A 23,795-nucleotide genomic window follows, 5' to 3' on the forward strand; every position below is an offset into this window, starting at 1 on the left:
GAAAGCCGAGTCACCACAGAGAAGCCATGTTATAGGTCACCCAGCTTTCCCACAGCCCATACATCACTGTAGTAATAGGACATCTACCCTCAGGAGCCTGGGAAAGCCGAGTCACCACAGAGAAGCCATGTTATAGGTCACCCAGCTTTCCCACAGCCCATGTATCACTGTAGAAATAGGACATCTACTCTCAGGAGCCTGGGAAAGCCGAGTCACCACACAGAAGCCATGTTATAGGTCACCCAGCTTTCCCACAGCCCATGTATCACTGTAGTAATAGGACATCTACTCTCAGGGGCCCGGTAGAGCCGAGTCACCACACAGAAGCCATGTTATAGGTCACCCAGCTTTCCCACAGCCCATACATCACTGTAGTAATAGGACATGTACTCTCAGGAGCCTGGGAGAGCCGAGTCACCACAGAGAAGCCATGTTATAGGTCACCCAGCTTTCCCACAGCCCATGTATCACTGTAGTATTAGGACATCTACTCTCAGGGGCCTGGGAAAGCCGAGTCACCACAGAGAAGCCATGTTATAGGTCACCCAGCTTTCCCACAGCCCATACACCACTGTAGTAATAGGACATCTACTCTCAGGGGCCCGGGAAAGCCGAGTCACCACAGAGAAGCCATGTTATAGGTCACCCAGCTTTCCCACAGCCCATACATCACTGTAGTAATAGGACATCTACTCTCAGGGGCCCGGGAGAGCCGAGTCACCACAGAGAAGCCATGTTATAGGTCACCCAGCTTTCCCACAGCCCATACATCACTGTAGTAATAGGACATGTACCCTCAGGAGCCTGGGAAAGCCGAGTCACCACAGAGAAGCCATGTTATAGGTCACCCAGCTTTCCCACAGCCCATACATCACTGTAGTAATAGGACATCTAATCTCAGGGGCCTGGGAAAGCCGAGTCACCACACAGAAGCCATGTTATAGGTCACCCAGCTTTCCCACAGCCCATGTATCACTGTAGTAATAGGACATCTACTCTCAGGGGCCTGGGAAAGCCGAGTCACCACACAGAAGCCATGTTATAGGTCACCCAGCTTTCCCACAGCCCATGTATCACTGTAGTAATAGGACATGTACCCTCAGGAGCCTAGGAAAGCCGAGTCACCACACAGAAGCCATGTTATAGGTCACCCAGCTTTCCCACAGCCCATGTATCACTGTAGTATTAGGACATCTACTCTCAGGGGCCCGGGAGAGCCGAGTCACCACAGAGAAGCCATGTTCTAGATCACCCAGCTTTCCCACAGCCCAATCATCACTGTAGTAATAGGACATCTACTCTCAGGGGCCTGGGAAAGCCGAGTCACCACAGAGAAGCCATGTTATAGGTCACCCAGCTTTCCCACAGCCCATACACCACTGTAGTAATAGGACATGTACTCTCAGGGGCCTGGGAAAGCCGAGTCATCACAGAGAAGCCATGTTATAGGTCACCCAGCTTTCCCACAGCCCATGTACCACTGTAGTAATAGGACATGTACCCTCAGGGGCCTGGGAGAGCCGAGTCACCACAGAGAAGCCATGTTATAGGTCACCCAGCTTTCCCACAGCCCATACACCACTGTAGTAATAGGACATGTACTCTCAGGGGCCTGGGAAAGCCGAGTCATCACAGAGAAGCCATGTTATAGGTCACCCAGCTTTCCCACAGCCCATGTACCACTGTAGTAATAGGACATGTACCCTCAGGGGCCTGGGAGAGCCGAGTCACCACAGAGAAGCCATGTTATAGGTCACCCAGCTTTCCCACAGCCCATGTATCACTGTAGTAATAGGACATGTACCCTCAGGAGCCTGGGAAAGCCGAGTCATCACACAGAAGCCATGTTATAGGTCACCCAGCTTTCCCACAGCCCATGTATCACTGTAGTAATAGGACATCTACTCTCAGGAGCCTGGGAAAGCCGAGTCACCACAGAGAAGCCATGTTATAGGTCACCCAGCTTTCCCACAGCCCATACACCACTGTAGTAATAGGACATCTACTCTCAGGAGCCTGGGAAAGCCGAGTCATCACAGAGAAGCCATGTTATAGGTCACCCAGCTTTCCCACAGCCCATACACCACTGTAGTAATAGGACATGTACCCTCAGGAGCCTGGGAAAGCCGAGTCACCACAGAGAAGCCATGTTATAGGTCACCCAGCTTTCCCACAGCCCATACATCACTGTAGTAATAGGACATCTACTCTCAGGAGCCTGGGAAAGCCGAGTCACCACACAGAAGCCATGTTATAGGTCACCCAGCTTTCCCACAGCCCATGTATCACTGTAGTAATAGGACATCTACTCTCAGGGGCCCGGGAGAGCCGAGTCACCACACAGAAGCCATGTTATAGGTCACCCAGCTTTCCCACAGCCCATGTATCACTGTAGTATTAGGACATCTACTCTCAGGGGCCTGGGAAAGCCGAGTCACCACAGAGAAGCCATGTTATAGGTCACCCAGCTTTCCCACAGCCCATACACCACTGTAGTAATAGGACATCTACTCTCAGGGGCCTGGGAAAGCCGAGTCACCACAGAGAAGCCATGTTATAGGTCACCCAGCTTTCCCACAGCCCATACACCACTGTAGTAATAGGACATCTACTCTCAGGGGCCCGGGAAAGCCGAGTCACCACAGAGAAGCCATGTTATAGGTCACCCAGCTTTCCCACAGCCCATACACCACTGTAGTAATAGGACATCTACTCTCAGGGGCCTGGGAAAGCCGAGTCACCACACAGAAGCCATGTTATAGGTCACCCAGCTTTCCCACAGCCCATACACCACTGTAGTAATAGGACATCTACTCTCAGGGGCCTGGGAGAGCCGAGTCACCACACAGAAGCCATGTTATAGGTCACCCAGCTTTCCCACAGCCCATACACCACTGTAGTAATAGGACATCTACTCTCAGGGGCCTGGGAGAGCCGAGTCACCACACAGAAGCCATGTTATAGGTCACCCAGCTTTCCCACAGCCCATGTATCACTGTAGTAATAGGACATCTAATCTCAGGAGCCTGGGAAAGCCGAGTCACCACACAGAAGCCATGTTATAGGTCACCCAGCTTTCCCACAGCCCATACATCACTGTAGTAATAGGACATGTACCCTCAGGGGCCTGGGAGAGCCGAGTCACCACACAGAAGCCATGGTATAGGTCACCCAGCTTTCCCACAGCCCATACACCACTGTAGTAATAGGACATCTACTCTCAGGAGCCTGGGAAAGCCGAGTCACCACACAGAAGCCATGTTATAGATCACCCAGCTTTCCCACAGCCCATGTATCACTGTAGTAATAGGACATGTACCCTCAGGGGCCTGGGAAAGCCGAGTCACCACAGAGAAGCCATGTTATAGATCACCCAGCTTTCCCACAGCCCAATCATCACTGTAGTAATAGGACATCTACTCTCAGGGGCCTGGGAAAGCCGAGTCACCACAGAGAAGCCATGTTATAGGTCACCCAGCTTTCCCACAGCCCATGTATCACTGTAGTAATAGGACATCTACTCTCAGGGGCCTGGGAAAGCCGAGTCACCACACAGAAGCCATGTTATAGGTCACCCAGCTTTCCCACAGCCCCTGTATCACTGTAGTAATAGGACATCTACCCTCAGGAGCCTGGGAAAGCCGAGTCACCACACAGAAGCCATGTTATAGGTCACCCAGCTTTCCCACAGCCCATACACCACTGTAGTAATAGGACATGTACCCTCAGGGGCCTGGGAAAGCTGAGTCACCACAGAGAAGCCATGTTATAGGTCACCCAGCTTTCCCACAGCCCATGTATCACTGTAGTAATAGGACATCTACTCTCAGGGGCCTGGGAGAGCCGAGTCACCACACAGAAGCCATGTTATAGATCACCCAGCTTTCCCACAGCCCATACACCACTGTAGTAATAGGACATGTACCCTCAGGGGCCTGGGAGAGCCGAGTCACCACAGAGAAGCCATGTTATAGATCACCCAGCTTTCCCACAGCCCATGTATCACTGTAGTAATAGGACATCTACTCTCAGGGGCCCGGGAGAGCCGAGTCACCACAGAGAAGCCATGTTATAGGTCACCCAGCTTTCCCACAGCCCATACACCACTGTAGTAATAGGACATCTACTCTCAGGGGCCTGGGAAAGCTGAGTCACCACAGAGAAGCCATGTTATAGGTCACCCAGCTTTCCCACAGCCCATACACCACTGTAGTAATAGGACATCTACTCTCAGGGGCCTGGGAAAGCCGAGTCACCACACAGAAGCCATGTTATAGGTCACCCAGCTTTCCCACAGCCCATACAGCACTGTAGTAATAGGACATGTACCCTCAGGAGCCTGGGAAAGCCGAGTCACCACAGAGAAGCCATGTTATAGGTCACCCAGCTTTCCCACAGCCCATACACCACTGTAGTAATAGGACATCTACTCTCAGGGGCCTGGGAAAGCCGAGTCACCACAGAGAAGCCATGTTATAGGTCACCCAGCTTTCCCACAGCCCATACATCACTGTAGTAATAGGACATCTACTCTCAGGGGCCTGGGAAAGCCGAGTCACCACAGAGAAGCCATGTTATAGGTCACCCAGCTTTCCCACAGCCCATGTATCACTGTAGTAATAGGACATCTACTCTCAGGGGCCTGGGAGAGCCGAGTCACCACACAGAAGCCATGTTATAGGTCACCCAGCTTTCCCACAGCCCATACACCACTGTAGTAATAGGACATCTACTCTCAGGAGCCTGGGAAAGCCGAGTCACCACAGAGAAGCCATGTTATAGGTCACCCAGCTTTCCCACAGCCCATGTATCACTGTAGTAATAGGACATCTACTCTCAGGGGCCTGGGAAAGCCGAGTCACCACACAGAAGCCATGTTATAGGTCACCCAGCTTTCCCACAGCCCATGTATCACTGTAGTAATAGGACATCTACTCTCAGGAGCCTGGGAAAGCCGAGTCACCACACAGAAGCCATGTTATAGGTCACCCAGCTTTCCCACAGCCCATGTATCACTGTAGTAATAGGACATCTACTCTCAGGGGCCCGGGAGAGCCGAGTCACCACAGAGAAGCCATGTTATAGATCACCCAGCTTTCCCACAGCCCAATCATCACTGTAGTAATAGGACATCTACTCTCAGGGGCCTGGGAAAGCCGAGTCACCACAGAGAAGCCATGTTATAGGTCACCCAGCTTTCCCACAGCCCATGTATCACTGTAGTAATAGGACATCTACTCTCAGGGGCCTGGGAAAGCCGAGTCACCACACAGAAGCCATGTTATAGGTCACCCAGCTTTCCCACAGCCCCTGTATCACTGTAGTAATAGGACATCTACCCTCAGGAGCCTGGGAAAGCCGAGTCACCACAGAGAAGCCATGTTATAGGTCACCCAGCTTTCCCACAGCCCATACACCACTGTAGTAATAGGACATCTACTCTCAGGAGCCTGGGAGAGCCGAGTCACCACAGAGAAGCCATGTTATAGGTCACCCAGCTTTCCCACAGCCCATACACCACTGTAGTAATAGGACATGTACCCTCAGGAGCCTGGGAAAGCCGAGTCATCACAGAGAAGCCATGTTATAGGTCACCCAGCTTTCCCACAGCCCATACACCACTGTAGTAATAGGACATGTACCCTCAGGGGCCTGGGAAAGCCGAGTCATCACAGAGAAGCCATGTTATAGGTCACCCAGCTTTCCCACAGCCCATGTATCACTGTAGTAATAGGACATCTACTCTCAGGGGCCTGGGAAAGCCGAGTCATCACACAGAAGCCATGTTATAGGTCACCCAGCTTTCCCACAGCCCCTGTATCACTGTAGTAATAGGACATGTACCCTCAGGGGCCTGGGAAAGCCGAGTCACCACACAGAAGCCATGTTATAGGTCACCCAGCTTTCCCACAGCCCATACACCACTGTAGTAATAGGACATCTACCCTCAGGATCCTGGGAAAGCCGAGTCACCACAGAGAAGCCATGTTATAGGTCACCCAGCTTTCCCACAGCCCATACAGCACTGTAGTAATAGGACATTTACTCTCAGGGGCCCGGGAAAGCCGAGTCACCACAGAGAAGCCATGTTATAGGTCACCCAGCTTTCCCACAGCCCATACATCACTGTAGTAATAGGACATGTACCCTCAGGAGCCTGGGAAAGCCGAGTCACCACACAGAAGCCATGTTAAAGATCACCCAGCTTTCCCACAGCCCATACACCACTGTAGTAATAGGACATCTACTCTCAGGGGCCTGGGAAAGCCGAGTCACCACAGAGAAGCCATGTTATAGGTCACCCAGCTTTCCCACAGCCCATACATCACTGTAGTAATAGGACATCTACTCTCAGGAGCCTGGGAAAGTCGAGTCACCACACAGAAGCCATGTTATAGGTCACCCAGCTTTCCCACAGCCCATGTATCACTGTAGTAATAGGACATCTACTCTCAGGGGCCCGGGAAAGCCGAGTCACCACACAGAAGCCATGTTATAGGTCACCCAGCTTTCCCACAGCCCATGTACCACTGTTGAGCCTTCTCTCTTGCCCACAGGATGGGGCACTTGTGTGGGGGGGTCTGACTGCTGCCCCCTAGTGAGAGGAGACCCTGCCATCAGGAGGAACTTCTCTGAATGGCCGTCCTGTAACCCCTCATTACCCCACTAGTGGTCGCTGTAAGAGCTGACACGTGTCAGTCAGATGATGGGCGCAGCGGGTTGTCAGAGATGAGGCGAGCCACATTATATATACTGGTGCCAGAACCGTCCCTGGAGGGTAAGGAAACCAGCCCCAGATATTAGGAAGGTCTCCCCCTCCTCCAGGATAGATGATGGAGCAGGCGGGAGGTCTTATCTTCTGTACAACGGTCACTACTGGTTAGGATAGATGATGGAGCAGGCGGGAGGTTTTATCTTCTGTACACACCGGTCACTACTGGTTAGGATAGATGATGGAGCAGGCGGGAGGTCTTATCTTCTGTATACACCGGGCAGTACTGGTTAGGATAGATGATGCAGCAGGCGGGAGGTCTTATCTTCTGTATACACCGGTCACTACTGGTTAGGATAGATGATGCAGCAGGCGGGAGGTCTTATCTTCTGTATACACCGGGCAGTACTGGTTAGGATAGATGATGGAGCAGGCGGGAGGTCTTATCTTCTGTATACACCGGTCACTACTGGTTAGGATAGATGATGCAGCAGGCGGGAGGTCTTATCTTCTGTATACACCGGACAGTACTGGTTAGGATAGATGATGGAGCAGGCGGGAGGTCTTATCTTCTGTACACACCGATCACTACTGGTTAGGATAGATGATGGAGCAGGCGGGAGGTCTTATCTTCTGTATACACCGGTCACTACTGGTTAGGATAGATGATGGAGCAGGCGGGAGGTCTTATCTTCTGTACACACCGGGCAGTACTGGTTAGGATAGATGATGGAGCAGGCGGGAGGTCTTATCTTCTGTATACACCGGTCACTACTGGTTAGGATAGATGATGCAGCAGGCGGGAGGTCTTATCTTCTGTATACACCGGGCAGTACTGGTTAGGATAGATGATGGAGCAGGCGGGAGGTCTTATCTTCTGTATACACCGGTCACTACTGGTTAGGATAGATGATGGAGCAGGCGGGAGGTCTTATCTTCTGTATACACCGGTCACTACTGGTTAGGATAGATGATGGAACAGGCGGGAGGTCTTATCTTCTGTACACACCGATCACTACTGGTTAGGATAGATGATGGAGCAGGCGGGAGGTCTTATCTTCTGTATACACCGGTCACTACTGGTTAGGATAGATGATGGAGCAGGCGGGAGGTCTTATCTTCTGTACACACCGGGCAGTACTGGTTAGGATAGATGATGGAGCAGGCGGGAGGTCTTATCTTCTGTATACACCGGTCACTACTGGTTAGGATAGATGATGCAGCAGGCGGGAGGTCTTATCTTCTGTATACACCGGGCAGTACTGGTTAGGATAGATGATGGAGCAGGCGGGAGGTCTTATCTTCTGTATACACCGGTCACTACTGGTTAGGATAGATGATGGAGCAGGCGGGAGGTCTTATCTTCTTTATACACCGGGCAGTACTGGTTAGGATAGATGATGGAGCAGGCGGGAGGTCTTATCTTCTGTATACACCGGTCACTACTGGTTAGGATAGATGATGGAGCAGGCGGGAGGTCTTATCTTCTGTATACACCGGGCAGTACTGGTTAGGATAGATGATGGAGCAGGCGGGAGGTCTTATCTTCTGTATACACCGGGCAGTACTGGTTAGGATAGATGATGGAGCAGGCGGGAGGTCTTATCTTCTGTATACACCAGTCACTGCTGGTTAGGATAGATGATGCAGCAGGCGGGAGGTCTTATCTTCTGTATACACCGGTCACTACTGGTTAGGATAGATGATGGAGCAGGCGGGAGGTCTTATCTTCTGTATACACCGGTCACTACTGGTTAGGATAGATGATGGAGCAGGCGGGAGGTCTTATCTTTTGTATACACCGGTCACTACTGGTTAGGATAGATGATGGAGCAGGCGGGAGGTCTTATCTTCTGTACACACCGGTCACTACTGGTTAGGATAGATGATGGAGCAGGCGGGAGGTCTTATCTTCTTTATACACCGGGCAGTACTGGTTAGGATAGATGATGAAGCAGGCGGGAGGTCTTATCTTCTGTATACACCGGTCACTACTGGTTAGGATAGATGATGGAGCAGGCGGGAGGTCTTATCTTCTGTATAAACCGGGCAGTACTGGTTAGGATAGATGATGGAGCAGGCGGGAGGTCTTATCTTCTGTATACACCGGTCACTACTGGTTAGGATAGATGATGGAGCAGGCGGGAGGTCTTATCTTCTTTATACACCGGGCAGTACTGGTTAGGATAGATGATGAAGCAGACGGGAGGTCTTATCTTCTGTATACACCGGTCACTACTGGTTAGGATAGATGATGGAGCAGGCGGGAGGTCTTATCTTCTGTATACACCGGTCACTACTGGTTAGGATAGATGATGGAGCAGGCGGGAGGTCTTATCTTCTGTATACACCGGTCACTACTGGTTAGGATAGATGATGGAGCAGGCGGGAGGTCTTATCTTCTGTATACACCGGTCCCTACTGGTTAGGATAGATGATGGAGCAGGCGGGAGGTCTTATCTTCTGTATACACCGGTCACTACTGGTTAGGATAGATGATGGAGCAGGCGGGAGGTCTTATCTTCTGTATACACCGGTCACTACTGGTTAGGATAGATGATGGAGCAGGCGGGAGGTCTTATCTTCTGTATACACCGGTCACTACTGGTTAGGATAGATGATGGAGCAGGCGGGAGGTCTTATCTTCTGTACACACCGGTCACTACTGGTTAGGATAGATGATGGAGCAGGCGGGAGGTCTTATCTTCTGTATACACCGGGCAGTACTGGTTAGGATAGATGATGGAGCAGGCGGGAGGTCTTATCTTCTGTATACACCGGTCACTACTGGTTAGGATAGATGATGGAGCAGGCGGGAGGTCTTATCTTCTGTATACACCGGTCACTACTGGTTAGGATAGATGATGGAGCAGGCGGGAGGTCTTATCTTCTGTATACACCGGTCACTACTGGTTAGGATAGATGATGGAGCAGGCGGGAGGTCTTATCTTCTGTATACACTGGTCACTACTGGTTAGGATAGATGATGGAGCAGGCGGGAGGTCTTATCTTCTGTATACACCGGTCACTACTGGTTAGGATAGATGATGGAGCAGGCGGGAGGTCTTATCTTCTGTATACACCGGTCACTACTGGTTAGGATAGATGATGGAGCAGGCGGGAGGTCTTATCTTCTGTATACACCGGTCACTACTGGTTAGGATAGATGATGGAGCAGGCGGGAGGTCTTATCTTCTGTACACCGGTCACTACTGGTTAGGATAGATGATGCAGCAGGCGGGAGGTCTTATCTTCTGTATACACCGGGCAGTACTGGTTAGGATAGATGATGGAGCAGGCGGGAGGTCTTATCTTCTGTATACACCGGTCACTGCTGGTTAGGATAGATGATGGAGCAGGCGGGAGGTCTTATCTTCTGTATACACCGGGCAGTACTGGTTAGGATAGATGATGGAGCAGGCGGGAGGTCTTATCTTCTGTATACACTGGTCACTACTGGTTAGGATAGATGATGGAGCAGGCGGGAGGTCTTATCTTCTGTACACCGGGCAGTACTGGTTAGGATAGATGATGGAGCAGGCGGGAGGTCTTATCTTCTGTACACCGGTCACTACTGGTTAGGATAGATGATGGAGCAGGCGGGAGGTCTTATCTTCTGTACACCGGTCACTACTGGTTAGGATAGATGATGGAGCAGGCGGGAGGTCTTATCTTCTGTATACACCGGGCAGTACTGGTTAGGATAGATGATGGAACAGGCGGGAGGTCTTATCTTCTGTATACACCGGGCAGTACTGGTTAGGATAGATGATGGAGCAGGCGGGAGGTCTTATCTTCTGTATACACCGGGCAGTACTGGTTAGGATAGATGATGGATCAGACGGGAGGTCTTATCTTCTGTACACCGGTCACTACTGGTTAGGATAGATGATGGAGCAGGCGGGAGGTCTTATCTTCTGTATACACCGGGCAGTACTGGTCAGGATAGATGATGGAGCAGGCGGGAGGTCTTATCTTCTGTATACACCGGGCAGTACTGGTTAGGATAGATGATGGAGCAGGCGGGAGGTCTTATCTTCTGTATACACCGGTCACTACTGGTTAGGATAGATGATGGAGCAGGCGGGAGGTCTTATCTTCTGTACACACCGGGCAGTACTGGTTAGGATAGATGATGGAGCAGGCGGGAGGTCTTATCTTCTGTACACCAGTCACTGCTGGTTAGGATAGATGATGGAGCAGGCGGGAGGTCTTATCTTCTGTACACACCGGGCAGTACTGGTTAGGATAGATGATGGAGCAGGCGGGAGGTCTTATCTTCTGTACACCAGTCACTGCTGGTTAGGATAGATGATGGAGCAGGCGGGAGGTCTTATCTTCTGTATACACTGGTCACTACTGGTTAGGATAGATGATGGAGCAGGCGGGAGGTCTTATCTTCTGTACACCGGGCAGTACTGGTTAGGATAGATGATGGAGCAGACGGGAGGTCTTATCTTCTGTATACACCGGGCAGTACTGGTTAGGATAGATGATGGAGCAGGCGGGAGGTCTTATCTTCTGTATACACCGGTCACTACTGGTTAGGATAGATGATGGAGCAGGCGGGAGGTCTTATCTTCTGTATGCACTGGTCACTACTGGTTAGGATAGATGATGGAGCAGGCGGGAGGTCTTATCTTCTGTATACACCGGTCACTACTGGTTAGGATAGATGATGGAGCAGGCGGGAGGTCTTATCTTCTGTATACACCGGTCACTACTGGTTAGGATAGATGATGCAGCAGGCGGGAGGTCTTATCTTCTGTATACACCGGGCAGTACTGGTTAGGATAGATGATGGAGCAGGCGGGAGGTCTTATCTTCTGTACACCGGTCACTACTGGTTAGGATAGATGATGCAGCAGGCGGGAGGTCTTATCTTCTGTACACCGGTCACTACTGGTTAGGATAGATGATGCAGCAGGCGGGAGGTCTTATCTTCTGTATACACCGGGCAGTACTGGTTAGGATAGATGATGCAGCAGGCGGGAGGTCTTATCTTCTGTACACCGGTCACTACTGGTTAGGATAGATGATGGAGCAGGCGGGAGGTCTTATCTTCTGTATACACCGGGCAGTACTGGTCAGGATAGATGATGGAGCAGGCGGGAGGTCTTATCTTCTGTATACACCGGTCACTACTGGTTAGGATAGATGATGGAGCAGGCGGGAGGTCTTATCTTCTGTACACACCGGGCAGTACTGGTTAGGATAGATGATGGAGCAGGCGGGAGGTCTTATCTTCTGTACACCAGTCACTGCTGGTTAGGATAGATGATGGAGCAGGCGGGAGGTCTTATCTTCTGTACACCGGTCACTACTGGTTAGGATAGATGATGGAGCAGGCGGGAGGTCTTATCTTCTGTATACACCGGGCAGTACTGGTTAGGATAGATGATGGAGCAGGCGGGAGGTCTTATCTTCTGTACACCGGGCAGTACTGGTTAGGATAGATGATGGAGCAGGCGGGAGGTCTTATCTTCTGTACACCGGTCACTACTGGTTAGGATAGATGATGCAGCAGGCGGGAGGTCTTATCTTCTGTACACCGGTCACTACTGGTTAGGATAGATGATGGAGCAGGCGGGAGGTCTTATCTTCTGTATACACCGGGCAGTACTGGTCAGGATAGATGATGGAGCAGGCGGGAGGTCTTATCTTCTGTATACACCGGTCACTACTGGTTAGGATAGATGATGGAGCAGGCGGGAGGTCTTATCTTCTGTACACACCGGGCAGTACTGGTTAGGATAGATGATGGAGCAGGCGGGAGGTCTTATCTTCTGTATACACCGGTCACTACTGGTTAGGATAGATGATGGAGCAGGCGGGAGGTCTTATCTTCTGTATACACCGGTCACTGCTGGTTAGGATAGATGATGGAGCAGGCGGGAGGTCTTATCTTCTGTACACCGGTCACTACTGGTTAGGATAGATGATGGAGCAGGCGGGAGGTCTTATCTTCTGTATACACCGGGCAGTACTGGTTAGGATAGATGATGGAGCAGGCGGGAGGTCTTATCTTCTGTATACACCGGTCACTACTGGTTAGGATAGATGATGGAGCAGGCGGGAGGTCTTATCTTCTGTACACACCGGGCAGTACTGGTTAGGATAGATGATGAAGCAGGCGGGAGGTCTTATCTTCTGTATACACCGGTCACTACTGGTTAGGATAGATGATGGAGCAGGCGGGAGGTCTTATCTTCTGTACACCGGGCAGTACTGGTTAGGATAGATGATGGAGCAGACGGGAGGTCTTATCTTCTGTATACACCGGTCACTGCTGGTTAGGATAGATGATGGAGCAGGCGGGAGGTCTTATCTTCTGTATACACCGGGCAGTACTGGTTAGGATAGATGATGGAGCAGGCGGGAGGTCTTATCTTCTGTATACACCGGTCACTACTGGTTAGGATAGATGATGGAGCAGGCGGGAGGTCTTATCTTCTGTACACCGGGCAGTACTGGTTAGGATAGATGATGGAGCAGGCGGGAGGTCTTATCTTCTGTATACACTGGTCACTACTGGTTAGGATAGATGATGGAGCAGGCGGGAGGTCTTATCTTCTGTATACACTGGTCACTACTGGTTAGGATAGATGATGGAGCAGGCGGGAGGTCTTATCTTCTGTACACCGGGCAGTACTGGTTAGGATAGATGATGGAGCAGGCGGGAGGTCTTATCTTCTGTATACACCGGTCACTACTGGTTAGGATAGATGATGGAGCAGGCGGGAGGTCTTATCTTCTGTACACCGGGCAGTACTGGTTAGGATAGATGATGGAGCAGGCGGGAGGTCTTATCTTCTGTATACACCAGTCACTACTGGTTAGGATAGATGATGGAGCAGGCGGGAGGTCTTATCTTCTTTATACACTGGTCACTACTGGTTAGGATAGATGATGGAGCAGGCGGGAGGTCTTATCTTCTGTATACACTGGTCACTACTGGTTAGGATAGATGATGGAGCAGGCGGGAGGTCTTATCTTCTGTATACACTGGTCACTACTGGTTAGGATAGATGATGGAGCAGGCGGGAGGTCTTATCTTCTGTATACACCGGTCACTACTGGTTAGGATAGATGATGGAGCAGGCGGGAGGTCTTATCTTCTGTATACACTGGTCACTACTGGTTAGGATAGATGATGGAGCAGGCGGGAGGTCTTATCTTCTGTATACACCGGGCAGTACTGGTTAGGATAGATGATGGAGCAGGCGGGAGGTCTTATCTTCTGTATACACTGGTCACTACTGGTTAGGATAGATGATGGAGCAGGCGGGAGGTCTTATCTTCTGTACACCGGTCACTACTGGTTAGGATAGATGATGGAGCAGGTGGGAGGTCTTATCTTCTGTATACACTGGTCACTACTGGTTAGGATAGATGATGGAGCAGGCGGGAGGTCTTATCTTCTGTATACATCGGTCACTGCTGGTTAGGATAGATGATGGAGCAGGCGGGAGGTCTTATCTTCTGTATACACCGGGCAGTACTGGTTAGGATAGATGATGGAGCAGGCGGGAGGTCTTATCTTCTGTATACACCGGGCAGTACTGGTTAGGATAGATGATGGAGCAGGCGGGAGGTCTTATCTTCTGTATACACCGGTCACTGCTGGTTAGGATAGATGATGGAGCAGGCGGGAGGTCTTATCTTCTGTATACACCGGGCAGTACTGGTTAGGATAGATGATGGAGCAGGCGGGAGGTCTTATCTTCTGTATACACCGGTCACTACTGGTTAGGATAGATGATGGAGCAGGCGGGAGGTCTTATCTTCTGTATACACTGGTCACTACTGGTTAGGATAGATGATGGAGCAGGCGGGAGGTCTTATCTTCTGTATACACCGGGCAGTACTGGTTAGGATAGATGATGGAGCAGGCGGGAGGTCTTATCTTCTGTATACACTGGTCACTACTGGTTAGGATAGATGATGGAGCAGGCGGGAGGTCTTATCTTCTGTACACCGGTCACTACTGGTTAGGATAGATGATGGAGCAGGTGGGAGGTCTTATCTTCTGTATACACTGGTCACTACTGGTTAGGATAGATGATGGAGCAGGCGGGAGGTCTTATCTTCTGTATACACCGGTCACTACTGGTTAGGATAGATGATGGAGCAGGCGGGAGGTCTTATCTTCTGTATACACCGGTCACTACTGGTTAGGATAGATGATGGAGCAGGCGGGAGGTCTTATCTTCTGTATACACCGGTCACTACTGGTTAGGATAGATGATGGAGCAGGCGGGAGGTCTTATCTTCTGTACACCGGTCACTACTGGTTAGGATAGATGATGCAGCAGGCGGGAGGTCTTATCTTCTGTATACACCGGGCAGTACTGGTTAGGATAGATGATGGAGCAGGCGGGAGGTCTTATCTTCTGTATACACCGGTCACTGCTGGTTAGGATAGATGATGGAGCAGGCGGGAGGTCTTATCTTCTGTATACACCGGGCAGTACTGGTTAGGATAGATGATGGAGCAGGCGGGAGGTCTTATCTTCTGTATACACTGGTCACTACTGGTTAGGATAGATGATGGAGCAGGCGGGAGGTCTTATCTTCTGTACACCGGGCAGTACTGGTTAGGATAGATGATGGAGCAGGCGGGAGGTCTTATCTTCTGTACACCGGTCACTACTGGTTAGGATAGATGATGGAGCAGGCGGGAGGTCTTATCTTCTGTACACCGGTCACTACTGGTTAGGATAGATGATGGAGCAGGCGGGAGGTCTTATCTTCTGTATACACCGGGCAGTACTGGTTAGGATAGATGATGGAACAGGCGGGAGGTCTTATCTTCTGTATACACCGGGCAGTACTGGTTAGGATAGATGATGGAGCAGGCGGGAGGTCTTATCTTCTGTATACACCGGGCAGTACTGGTTAGGATAGATGATGGATCAGACGGGAGGTCTTATCTTCTGTACACCGGTCACTACTGGTTAGGATAGATGATGGAGCAGGCGGGAGGTCTTATCTTCTGTATACACCGGGCAGTACTGGTCAGGATAGATGATGGAGCAGGCGGGAGGTCTTATCTTCTGTATACACCGGGCAGTACTGGTTAGGATAGATGATGGAGCAGGCGGGAGGTCTTATCTTCTGTATACACCGGTCACTACTGGTTAGGATAGATGATGGAGCAGGCGGGAGGTCTTATCTTCTGTACACACCGGGCAGTACTGGTTAGGATAGATGATGGAGCAGGCGGGAGGTCTTATCTTCTGTACACCAGTCACTGCTGGTTAGGATAGATGATGGAGCAGGCGGGAGGTCTTATCTTCTGTATACACTGGTCACTACTGGTTAGGATAGATGATGGAGCAGGCGGGAGGTCTTATCTTCTGTACACCGGGCAGTACTGGTTAGGATAGATGATGGAGCAGACGGGAGGTCTTATCTTCTGTATACACCGGGCAGTACTGGTCAGGATAGATGATGCAGCAGGCGGGAGGTCTTATCTTCTGTACACCGGGCAGTACTGGTTAGGATAGATGATGGAGCAGGCGGGAGGTCTTATCTTCTGTACACCGGTCACTACTGGTTAGGATAGATGATGGAGCAGGCGGGAGGTCTTATCTTCTGTACACCGGTCACTACTGGTTAGGATAGATGATGGAGCAGGCGGGAGGTCTTATCTTCTGTATACACCGGGCAGTACTGGTTAGGATAGATGATGGAACAGGCGGGAGGTCTTATCTTCTGTATACACCGGGCAGTACTGGTTAGGATAGATGATGGAGCAGGCGGGAGGTCTTATCTTCTGTATACACCGGGCAGTACTGGTTAGGATAGATGATGGAGCAGGCGGGAGGTCTTATCTTCTGTATACACCGGTCACTACTGGTTAGGATAGATGATGGAGCAGGCGGGAGGTCTTATCTTCTGTATACACTGGTCACTACTGGTTAGGATAGATGATGGAGCAGGCGGGAGGTCTTATCTTCTGTATACACCGGTCACTACTGGTTAGGATAGATGATGGAGCAGGCGGGAGGTCTTATCTTCTGTATACACCGGTCACTACTGGTTAGGATAGATGATGCAGCAGGCGGGAGGTCTTATCTTCTGTATACACCGGGCAGTACTGGTTAGGATAGATGATGGAGCAGGCGGGAGGTCTTATCTTCTGTACACCGGTCACTACTGGTTAGGATAGATGATGCAGCAGGCGGGAGGTCTTATCTTCTGTACACCGGTCACTACTGGTTAGGATAGATGATGCAGCAGGCGGGAGGTCTTATCTTCTGTATACACCGGGCAGTACTGGTTAGGATAGATGATGGAGCAGGCGGGAGGTCTTATCTTCTGTACACCGGTCACTACTGGTTAGGATAGATGATGGAGCAGGCGGGAGGTCTTATCTTCTGTATACACCGGGCAGTACTGGTCAGGATAGATGATGGAGCAGGCGGGAGGTCTTATCTTCTGTATACACCGGTCACTACTGGTTAGGATAGATGATGGAGCAGGCGGGAGGTCTTATCTTCTGTACACACCGGGCAGTACTGGTTAGGATAGATGATGGAGCAGGCGGGAGGTCTTATCTTCTGTATACACCGGTCACTACTGGTTAGGATAGATGATGGAGCAGGCGGGAGGTCTTATCTTCTGTATACACCGGGCAGTACTGGTTAGGATAGATGATGGAGCAGGCGGGAGGTCTTATCTTCTGTACACCGGTCACTACTGGTTAGGATAGATGATGGAGCAGGCGGGAGGTCTTATCTTCTGTATACACCGGGCAGTACTGGTTAGGATAGATGATGGAGCAGGCGGGAGGTCTTATCTTCTGTATACACCGGTCACTACTGGTTAGGATAGATGATGGAGCAGGCGGGAGGTCTTATCTTCTGTACACACCGGGCAGTACTGGTTAGGATAGATGATGAAGCAGGCGGGAGGTCTTATCTTCTGTATACACCGGTCACTACTGGTTAGGATAGATGATGGAGCAGGCGGGAGGTCTTATCTTCTGTACACCGGGCAGTACTGGTTAGGATAGATGATGGAGCAGACGGGAGGTCTTATCTTCTGTATACACCGGTCACTGCTGGTTAGGATAGATGATGGAGCAGGCGGGAGGTCTTATCTTCTGTATACACCGGGCAGTACTGGTTAGGATAGATGATGGAGCAGGCGGGAGGTCTTATCTTCTGTATACACCGGTCACTACTGGTTAGGATAGATGATGGAGCAGGCGGGAGGTCTTATCTTCTGTACACCGGGCAGTACTGGTTAGGATAGATGATGGAGCAGGCGGGAGGTCTTATCTTCTGTATACACTGGTCACTACTGGTTAGGATAGATGATGGAGCAGGCGGGAGGTCTTATCTTCTGTATACACTGGTCACTACTGGTTAGGATAGATGATGGAGCAGGCGGGAGGTCTTATCTTCTGTACACCGGGCAGTACTGGTTAGGATAGATGATGGAGCAGGCGGGAGGTCTTATCTTCTGTATACACCGGTCACTACTGGTTAGGATAGATGATGGAGCAGGCGGGAGGTCTTATCTTCTGTACACCGGGCAGTACTGGTTAGGATAGATGATGGAGCAGGCGGGAGGTCTTATCTTCTGTATACACCGGGCAGTACTGGTTAGGATAGATGATGGAGCAGGCGGGAGGTCTTATCTTCTGTACACCGGGCAGTACTGGTTAGGATAGATGATGGAGCAGGCGGGAGGTCTTATCTTCTGTATACACCAGTCACTACTGGTTAGGATAGATGATGGAGCAGGCGGGAGGTCTTATCTTCTTTATACACTGGTCACTACTGGTTAGGATAGATGATGGAGCAGGCGGGAGGTCTTATCTTCTGTATACACTGGTCACTACTGGTTAGGATAGATGATGGAGCAGGCGGGAGGTCTTATCTTCTGTATACACCGGGCAGTACTGGTTAGGATAGATGATGGAGCAGGCGGGAGGTCTTATCTTCTGTATACACTGGTCACTACTGGTTAGGATAGATGATGGAGCAGGCGGGAGGTCTTATCTTCTGTACACCGGTCACTACTGGTTAGGATAGATGATGGAGCAGGTGGGAGGTCTTATCTTCTGTATACACTGGTCACTACTGGTTAGGATAGATGATGGAGCAGGCGGGAGGTCTTATCTTCTGTATACATCGGTCACTGCTGGTTAGGATAGATGATGGAGCAGGCGGGAGGTCTTATCTTCTGTACACCGGTCACTACTGGTTAGGATAGATGATGCAGCAGGCGGGAGGTCTTATCTTCTGTACACCGGTCACTACTGGTTAGGATAGATGATGGAGCAGGCGGGAGGTCTTATCTTCTGTATACACCGGGCAGTACTGGTCAGGATAGATGATGGAGCAGGCGGGAGGTCTTATCTTCTGTATACACCGGTCACTACTGGTTAGGATAGATGATGGAGCAGGCGGGAGGTCTTATCTTCTGTACACACCGGGCAGTACTGGTTAGGATAGATGATGGAGCAGGCGGGAGGTCTTATCTTCTGTATACACCGGTCACTACTGGTTAGGATAGATGATGGAGCAGGCGGGAGGTCTTATCTTCTGTATACACCGGTCACTGCTGGTTAGGATAGATGATGGAGCAGGCGGGAGGTCTTATCTTCTGTACACCGGTCACTACTGGTTAGGATAGATGATGGAGCAGGCGGGAGGTCTTATCTTCTGTATACACCGGGCAGTACTGGTTAGGATAGATGATGGAGCAGGCGGGAGGTCTTATCTTCTGTATACACCGGTCACTACTGGTTAGGATAGATGATGGAGCAGGCGGGAGGTCTTATCTTCTGTACACACCGGGCAGTACTGGTTAGGATAGATGATGAAGCAGGCGGGAGGTCTTATCTTCTGTATACACCGGTCACTACTGGTTAGGATAGATGATGGAGCAGGCGGGAGGTCTTATCTTCTGTACACCGGGCAGTACTGGTTAGGATAGATGATGGAGCAGACGGGAGGTCTTATCTTCTGTATACACCGGTCACTGCTGGTTAGGATAGATGATGGAGCAGGCGGGAGGTCTTATCTTCTGTATACACCGGGCAGTACTGGTTAGGATAGATGATGGAGCAGGCGGGAGGTCTTATCTTCTGTATACACCGGTCACTACTGGTTAGGATAGATGATGGAGCAGGCGGGAGGTCTTATCTTCTGTACACCGGGCAGTACTGGTTAGGATAGATGATGGAGCAGGCGGGAGGTCTTATCTTCTGTATACACTGGTCACTACTGGTTAGGATAGATGATGGAGCAGGCGGGAGGTCTTATCTTCTGTATACACTGGTCACTACTGGTTAGGATAGATGATGGAGCAGGCGGGAGGTCTTATCTTCTGTACACCGGGCAGTACTGGTTAGGATAGATGATGGAGCAGGCGGGAGGTCTTATCTTCTGTATACACCGGTCACTACTGGTTAGGATAGATGATGGAGCAGGCGGGAGGTCTTATCTTCTGTACACCGGGCAGTACTGGTTAGGATAGATGATGGAGCAGGCGGGAGGTCTTATCTTCTGTATACACCAGTCACTACTGGTTAGGATAGATGATGGAGCAGGCGGGAGGTCTTATCTTCTTTATACACTGGTCACTACTGGTTAGGATAGATGATGGAGCAGGCGGGAGGTCTTATCTTCTGTATACACTGGTCACTACTGGTTAGGATAGATGATGGAGCAGGCGGGAGGTCTTATCTTCTGTATACACTGGTCACTACTGGTTAGGATAGATGATGGAGCAGGCGGGAGGTCTTATCTTCTGTATACACCGGTCACTACTGGTTAGGATAGATGATGGAGCAGGCGGGAGGTCTTATCTTCTGTATACACTGGTCACTACTGGTTAGGATAGATGATGGAGCAGGCGGGAGGTCTTATCTTCTGTATACACCGGGCAGTACTGGTTAGGATAGATGATGGAGCAGGCGGGAGGTCTTATCTTCTGTACACCGGGCAGTACTGGTTAGGATAGATGATGGAGCAGGCGGGAGGTCTTATCTTCTGTATACACCGGTCACTACTGGTTAGGATAGATGATGGAGCAGGCGGGAGGTCTTATCTTCTGTACACCGGTCACTACTGGTTAGGATAGATGATGGAGCAGGTGGGAGGTCTTATCTTCTGTATACACTGGTCACTACTGGTTAGGATAGATGATGGAGCAGGCGGGAGGTCTTATCTTCTGTATACACTGGTCACTACTGGTTAGGATAGATGATGGAGCAGGCGGGAGGTCTTATCTTCTGTACACCGGGCAGTACTGGTTAGGATAGATGATGGAGCAGACGGGAGGTCTTATCTTCTGTATACACCGGTCACTGCTGGTTAGGATAGATGATGGAGCAGGCGGGAGGTCTTATCTTCTGTATACACCGGGCAGTACTGGTTAGGATAGATGATGGAGCAGGCGGGAGGTCTTATCTTCTGTATACACCGGTCACTACTGGTTAGGATAGATGATGGAGCAGGCGGGAGGTCTTATCTTCTGTACACCGGGCAGTACTGGTTAGGATAGATGATGGAGCAGGCGGGAGGTCTTATCTTCTGTATACACTGGTCACTACTGGTTAGGATAGATGATGGAGCAGGCGGGAGGTCTTATCTTCTGTATACACTGGTCACTACTGGTTAGGATAGATGATGGAGCAGGCGGGAGGTCTTATCTTCTGTACACCGGGCAGTACTGGTTAGGATAGATGATGGAGCAGGCGGGAGGTCTTATCTTCTGTATACACCGGTCACTACTGGTTAGGATAGATGATGGAGCAGGCGGGAGGTCTTATCTTCTGTACACCGGGCAGTACTGGTTAGGATAGATGATGGAGCAGGCGGGAGGTCTTATCTTCTGTATACACCAGTCACTACTGGTTAGGATAGATGATGGAGCAGGCGGGAGGTCTTATCTTCTTTATACACTGGTCACTACTGGTTAGGATAGATGATGGAGCAGGCGGGAGGTCTTATCTTCTGTATACACTGGTCACTACTGGTTAGGATAGATGATGGAGCAGGCGGGAGGTCTTATCTTCTGTATACACTGGTCACTACTGGTTAGGATAGATGATGGAGCAGGCGGGAGGTCTTATCTTCTGTATACACCGGTCACTACTGGTTAGGATAGATGATGGAGCAGGCGGGAGGTCTTATCTTCTGTATACACTGGTCACTACTGGTTAGGATAGATGATGGAGCAGGCGGGAGGTCTTATCTTCTGTATACACCGGGCAGTACTGGTTAGGATAGATGATGGAGCAGGCGGGAGGTCTTATCTTCTGTATACACTGGTCACTACTGGTTAGGATAGATGATGGAGCAGGCGGGAGGTCTTATCTTCTGTACACCGGTCACTACTGGTTAGGATAGATGATGGAGCAGGTGGGAGGTCTTATCTTCTGTATACACTGGTCACTACTGGTTAGGATAGATGATGGAGCAGGCGGGAGGTCTTATCTTCTGTATACATCGGTCACTGCTGGTTAGGATAGATGATGGAGCAGGCGGGAGGTCTTATCTTCTGTATACACCGGGCAGTACTGGTTAGGATAGATGATGGAGCAGGCGGGAGGTCTTATCTTCTGTATACACCGGGCAGTACTGGTTAGGATAGATGATGGAGCAGGCGGGAGGTCTTATCTTCTGTATACACCGGTCACTGCTGGTTAGGATAGATGATGGAGCAGGCGGGAGGTCTTATCTTCTGTATACACCGGGCAGTACTGGTTAGGATAGATGATGGAGCAGGCGGGAGGTCTTATCTTCTGTATACACCGGTCACTACTGGTTAGGATAGATGATGGAGCAGGCGGGAGGTCTTATCTTCTGTATACACTGGTCACTACTGGTTAGGATAGATGATGGAGCAGGCGGGAGGTCTTATCTTCTGTATACACCGGGCAGTACTGGTTAGGATAGATGATGGAGCAGGCGGGAGGTCTTATCTTCTGTATACACTGGTCACTACTGGTTAGGATAGATGATGGAGCAGGCGGGAGGTCTTATCTTCTGTACACCGGTCACTACTGGTTAGGATAGATGATGGAGCAGGTGGGAGGTCTTATCTTCTGTATACACTGGTCACTACTGGTTAGGATAGATGATGGAGCAGGCGGGAGGTCTTATCTTCTGTATACACCGGTCACTACTGGTTAGGATAGATGATGGAGCAGGCGGGAGGTCTTATCTTCTGTATACACCGGTCACTACTGGTTAGGATAGATGATGGAGCAGGCGGGAGGTCTTATCTTCTGTATACACCGGTCACTACTGGTTAGGATAGATGATGGAGCAGGCGGGAGGTCTTATCTTCTGTACACCGGTCACTACTGGTTAGGATAGATGATGCAGCAGGCGGGAGGTCTTATCTTCTGTATACACCGGGCAGTACTGGTTAGGATAGATGATGGAGCAGGCGGGAGGTCTTATCTTCTGTATACACCGGTCACTGCTGGTTAGGATAGATGATGGAGCAGGCGGGAGGTCTTATCTTCTGTATACACCGGGCAGTACTGGTTAGGATAGATGATGGAGCAGGCGGGAGGTCTTATCTTCTGTATACACTGGTCACTACTGGTTAGGATAGATGATGGAGCAGGCGGGAGGTCTTATCTTCTGTACACCGGGCAGTACTGGTTAGGATAGATGATGGAGCAGGCGGGAGGTCTTATCTTCTGTACACCGGTCACTACTGGTTAGGATAGATGATGGAGCAGGCGGGAGGTCTTATCTTCTGTACACCGGTCACTACTGGTTAGGATAGATGATGGAGCAGGCAGGAGGTCTTATCTTCTGTATACACCGGGCAGTACTGGTTAGGATAGATGATGGAACAGGCGGGAGGTCTTATCTTCTGTATACACCGGGCAGTACTGGTTAGGATAGATGATGGATCAGACGGGAGGTCTTATCTTCTGTACACCGGTCACTACTGGTTAGGATAGATGATGGAGCAGGCGGGAGGTCTTATCTTCTGTATACACCGGGCAGTACTGGTCAGGATAGATGATGGAGCAGGCGGGAGGTCTTATCTTCTGTATACACCGGGCAGTACTGGTTAGGATAGATGATGGAGCAGG

General features: G+C 50.5%; 1 protein-coding gene and 1 long non-coding RNA gene across 3 annotated transcripts in view; both read left to right on the forward strand.

The window, feature by feature from the left end:
* The window catches only part of ARFGAP2 (ARF GTPase activating protein 2), a 49,845-nt gene that overhangs the window by 6,513 nt on the left and 19,537 nt on the right, over positions 1-23,795 (forward strand). The window lies entirely within an intron of this gene.
* Positions 9,346-13,009, forward strand: LOC142212523 (uncharacterized). The gene is made up of 3 exons (XR_012717198.1): positions 9,346-9,380; positions 11,139-11,194; positions 12,949-13,009. It is a non-coding gene; the product is annotated as an uncharacterized LOC142212523 (long non-coding RNA).

This window comes from Leptodactylus fuscus, chromosome 7, assembly GCF_031893055.1.
Source record: "Leptodactylus fuscus isolate aLepFus1 chromosome 7, aLepFus1.hap2, whole genome shotgun sequence".
NCBI lineage: Eukaryota > Metazoa > Chordata > Amphibia > Anura > Leptodactylidae > Leptodactylus > Leptodactylus fuscus.